Here is a 6,079-nt window from a genome sequence, read left to right on the forward strand (position 1 = left end):
AAAAAAAAAAAAAAAAAAACCTAAAAATAAGGAGAGAGAGGAGGTGACACAGAGTACATATTAACTGCAGAAGTGCATTCTCCCACTTTCACTCCATACCTCTTCATGTCCCAGTGTCCACACCAAGCCAGTCACCCGGATCTCCCTCCCTGCCACAATTGCACTTCCCAGTTTACCCATATTATGTACACCACACTATGCTCTCAGAGGACCAAGCCAGAAGACTATGGGTTGTGCTTTGCATGGGGCACTTAGGTTGTTGACAGGACAATCTCTCACAGATTGTATGCTGTCTGTCCACAACCTCTACTCTCAGAGGCATATGAATGTTCTACCTGTGCACTAAGTCCCTGCCACTTCCACTATTGGGGACAGACACATTAAGGGTCATGCACTAGGCACCAGCCACCTCTGCAATTGAGGCCATGTGCGCAGGTGATCTGGTTGCCAGGAACATGGTACCTCCTTGCTCAGGGATGAGTACATACATGGAGTGGTCATCAGGACCACGTGGTATCTGTAAGTGGGGGTGTGCACACACCCAGACTGCACATCAGTCTTCTGCCACTTCCACAGATTGTGCTGTTGAAGATCATGTGACAGCCACCTGCCACTACTGCAGTGAGTAATGCATGCCCCAGTGGACTTGGTTCCATGTGCTCATTGCCATAGAGGCTCAGGTGACCTATGTCATAGCACCTTTCATTTTTTCCTCTTTTCTCTGTTTCTTTTTCACTTCCTATTTATCTATTTATTTATTTATTTCTTCCCTCCTCCTTTTCTTCTTCCTTGACTTTAGCCCACTTTTCCCATAATATCCCAGGTCCTTTTTTTTTTTTTTTTTTCTCTGCCCCATCTGGCAGTATGAAAACTTAATTTCCACACTAGTCAGCCACACCTACCACACGTACCACACCTACTGCCCCACCCAACAAGCAAGTATCACCATCTCCTGCATCACTGGTGGACAACATTAGTTCACCCACCTGCAACTGCACTTCATAATTAGCACACAGTGAACCTCACCAACACTCCCACCACTTACTCCACCTACCCAGAGATAGGTGGGAAGTGTACCAGAGCTTCCATCTAGTGACCAAAATAAGACACCTACCCCAACCACTCAGATATATCAAAAGCACAGAAAACAAAGCAAAACAAAAATAAAGGTCAAGCAAACCAACACATAATCAACAAATAAGTATAACAACTGCAAAATGTCTCAGAGACTACAAAAAAAAAAAAAAAATTAAAGAAAAGACACAGGACAAAATGGTGCAAACAAGTGATAAAAATAGGAAATATCACTGAGGAAGAATAGATAATAGAACTACCTGACAAGGAACTCAGAAGATTTACATGTAGGGTCCTGCAAGTGATCAAGAAAACTGCAAATACAATCAAGTAAAAGACAGTAAGTTATACAAATTCAAGAAAACAATGCAAGAGTAAAATAACAATATAGATAGTTCATAAAAAAAGAATTAGAAATCATGAGTAAAACTAAAATTTCAGAGATAGATGATACATTGGAAGGACAAAACAGTGGAACCAAATCAAAACAAAACTGAAATAGTGAATCAGAGGACAAATCCCTTGACATCAATATATATGGAGAAAAATCAGAAAAAAAAACAAAAAAGAATGAAGAAACATGCAGAAAGTCTAAAAATTATGTGAAATACTATCAAGAGGAAATATTTACAAATGATTTACAATCCAAAACAGAAGGGGACAAAAAAATAAATAAAAAACTAAATGAAAAACATAGAATTTTTGTGGATTTGTTAGTAAAGTCAGGTCCAACTCAATGGCACATAACAAAAACAACAATATAAGGAAAGACAAAAAAGATAACCATCCATGAAGCTCAATGAATTCATTGAGAATAGATTACAAAAGAATGTCACCAGAACATATCATAATCTAACTTTCCAAAAATGAAAGCAAAGAAAGAATCTTGAGACCAGCTTGAAAAATTAATTTATATTTATAAAGGGAAACCAATAAGACTAAGCTCTGATATCTTGGCAGAAATTGTGCTGCCAAGAAGGAAATTAGATGGCATACATAAAACCTTGAAAAAAAAATTACCAACCAAGAGTTATATATTTGTAAAATGTCTGTCAAATACAGTGACAACATTGGGACTTTTTCAGATATGCAGAAATAAATGAAATTTGTAAAAACCAGAATAAACTGACAAGAAATACTAACAGGAGTCCTTTGTTCAGAGAACTAACATGATAATATAACAATCTGAGATTAACATATATCACAACTTCACAAAGAAATTAACCCAGAGAAAAAACTCCCCAAAATAAAATAAACTTGCAAGACTAAAATAAAGAATCAGAGACATCAGTTATCATGTGGTGACAGTTACAAAGGAAAAGAAGAAATAAATGGTATTGTTATAGAACATCCAAATGGAGAGTAATTCAAGACAAAATGAACCAGAACAGATTGATTTAAAATTAGGGAAATAAAATTAAATTACAGGGTAACCAGAGAGAGTATTAATAAAACTTCTATTTAAAAGTAAGAAAGAAGAAAATCATAAGCACTTAGTAAAAAATGTATCAACTGCAACAAAAAAATAAAAATAAAATCTGATAAGACAAGGAGCTCAGCACAGAAAAATATATAAAATAAAGAAATAATTAACATTACAGTAAAAATATGAAAGAATAATAGCAGTGAATTCATTCCTATCATTTTTTTTCTTTTAATGCATAAAGCAAACATTAACATAAATGAAAAAAGAAATAGACAACTCCATAATAGTAGTTGGAGATTTTACCCCAAAATTTTGATGGACAGAACAACTAGAAAGAAACTCAAGAAAGAGACAAATCTGAACAACACAATCAAGCAACTTGACCACAAAGACATATACAGAGCACTCCACACAACAAAAATGCAATGCATATTCTTTATTCTTTTCCAGGGCACATGGATCATTCTCCAGAGCAGACCATATGTTAGGACAGAAAACAAGCTGCAAGATATTTTAAAACATCAAAATAATGCAATCAATCTTCTTGGATCATAAAGTTATAAAATTAGAAATCAATAATAGAAAGACAAATGGAAAAAAAAAAAATAATAAATGGGAACTATTCCAGAACATAAAAAGTATAGAAAACTCTCAAATTCATTTTTTCAAGCAAGAATAGCCTTGATATCAAAGCCTAATAAAGCCACCAGTAAATAAATAAATAAATAAATATTGCAGACCAATATTCCTCATGAACATAGACAAAAAAATTCTCAACAAAATCCTAGCCAATAGAATCCAACACCATATCAAAAAATACTAATAATACATCACAATGAAAGATGATTCATACCAGGTATTCAAGGATGGTTCACCATTAGAAAACCAGTCAATACAATCTGCTTCATTAAAAATGAAAAAAAAAAAAAAGCAAAAGATGGCATCAATCATGCAAAAAACGGTATTTGATAAAATCCAGTACCCATTACTAATAAAACTATCAGGAACATAAGAATAGAAGGAAATTATTCAATATAAATAATGGCATATATACAAAACCAATGGCCAAGATTATTCTCAATGGAGAGAAACTGAAAGTGTTCTCTTGCAAATGGGAACCAGACAAGAATGTGCTCTATCACCAGTACTATTCACTAATGCATTGAAAGTCCTAACCAGAGCAATAACGCATAAAGGGATACACATTTGTAGGGAATAACTAAAACTATCCTTATTTGAAGATCATCTGTTCCTACACATAGAATATCCCAGAGAGTCAGCAAAACAAAACAAACAAACAAACAAAAACTACTGGAATTAATTAAAAATTGTGCAAAATGACAAGGTACATCAACATCCATAAGTCAGTGTGGTAAATGAATTATTTAATATGGTTTCTCTCGCCAGTTTCTGTGACTCCCACCAGATTACTGGGTAAAACTATGCAAATGTAAGCTGCTTATGGCCTACCGATGGGATTGGGTAGCTTGTGAATTACGTAAATAATGTATAAGGCACCCTTGTGGGGATGGGACCATGCAAATAAGGTGTATGGAACTCTAATGTGGAGAATGGTTAGCTTTGTCATTCTGCTAGGCTTAAAATGGGACTTCCTAGAGGCAAAGAGAGGGAACTTACTGCCCTCAAGAGAGAAGAGCTGGAGTTGGAGTGAAGCATGTCCTTGGACTTGAGATACTTGTGCTGGATCTCTTTCACCTAGAAGCAGAGATGGCTGGCAGAGAACAGCTGGTAGAGAGATGGCCAGTAGAGAAATGGCAGCAGTGGAACCAAGAGGCACAAGACAGAGCACTGGGCTTTCTGGCTCATAGAGTGAGAGAGCTGAGTGCCTTTCGGCAAGAGGCTTAATGGCAAAGTTGTGTGCACCTAGGTCTACCTATCGGCAGAGTTAAAAGAGTTTTGCCATACTTACCTGAGCAGGGCAGAGGCCAGACCAAGAGGTCAAGGGCCAGAGAAGTATGCATGAAGGCATAGCAGAGGTGAGATTTTCTTGATGGAAGAATTGTATTCTGAGAGCATTCGTGAACCTGAATTGTGCACTATCACTTCCCTAATAAACTCCACAATTTTGAGTCTTGTCCATGATTTCTGTGTGGCCATAGCAATGAATTATCAAAACCAGCAGAGAAATAGTGAGTGCCATGAGAGGGACTGCTGATGTCACAGTTCATAAAAAGGCTAGAGGCTAGTGCCATGCCAGGCCTTATAGAAATAAGTCTTTAGATGCTGATGGTGATTCTGTCACCCTCTTGTGAAGTTAGAGGAGGTCAGAAGACACCGCCTCCATGTCCTTTTTGCAGTTAGTCAGATTTCTCTACACCAACAAAGGCAACACTGGAAAATAAATGTAAAAGAATGCCATTTACAGTAGTCACCAGAAAGGTATTTGGGAATAAACCTCACCAGAGATAGAAAAGTCATACAAAGAATGTTGCAAAACACTGCTGCATGAAAGCAATGGAGATTTATATAAATGGAAGAACATACCACAGTCATAGACAGGAAAGCTTAACATTGTGAAAATGTCAATACTACACAAAGTGATCTAGAGATACAATGCAATACCAATCCAGCTTTCATCAACATTCCTTAAAGTAATGGAAAAACTATTCACCAACTATGTGGAAAGGAAATAGGCAATAGATAAGCAAAGCACTGTGCAGAAGAACAAACAAACTAGGAGATCTCAAACTTCCTCATCTCAAAACTTATTATGTAGCCATGTTAGTCAAAGCAGCTTGATATTGGTACAGTGACAGATGAATAGGAATATATATATCAGAATTGATATTGCAGAAATAAATCCATCCACCTATGGACAACATATTTTTTACAAAGAGCCAAACACATAAAATAGGGGAAGAGATAGTCTCTTTAGCATGTGATGCTGGCAAAACAGGATATCCATCTGTAAAAAAAAGAAACAAAACCCGTATCTCACACATTATACAAAAGCTAAATATAGATCAAATACATAAATGTAAAACTTAAAATTATAAAGATCATCAAATAAAAAATGGGGGTGGACTTGTTGTTGTTGTTTGTTAGGAGCTGTCAAGTTGGCTCTGATTCATAGAGAATCTATGTACAACAGAACAAAATAAAGCCTGGTCCTGTGCCAGCCTCATAATTCTTGCTAAACCTGACCCCATCCTTGCAGCCACTGTATCAAGCCATCTCATCGAGGGCCTTCCACATCTTCATTGACCCACCACTTTACAAAGCATGATATCCGTCTCCAGGGACAACATGGCCAAAGTAGGTGAGACATAGGCTGTTCTTGCTTCCAAGGAGCATTCCTGCTACCCTTCTTCCAGGACAGACTTGTTACTTCTTCTGGCAATCCAGGGCACTTTCAGTATTCTTTGCCAACACCACAACTCAAAAGTGTCAACACTTCTTCAGTCTTCCTAATTCATTGCCCAGCTCTCATATTTATATGAGGCATTTTAAACTGCCATGGCTTGGGTTGTTGTTGTTGTTGTTATGTGCCGTCGAGTCGGCCCCGACTCATAGCGACCCCTCCTTGGGTTTCCAAGGCAGTATCACTACGGAAGTAGG

This window comes from Orycteropus afer, unplaced genomic scaffold (genome assembly GCF_000298275.1).
Source record: "Orycteropus afer afer isolate SDZICR_OR568_19922 unplaced genomic scaffold, OryAfe1.0 scaffold00022, whole genome shotgun sequence".
NCBI lineage: Eukaryota > Metazoa > Chordata > Mammalia > Tubulidentata > Orycteropodidae > Orycteropus > Orycteropus afer.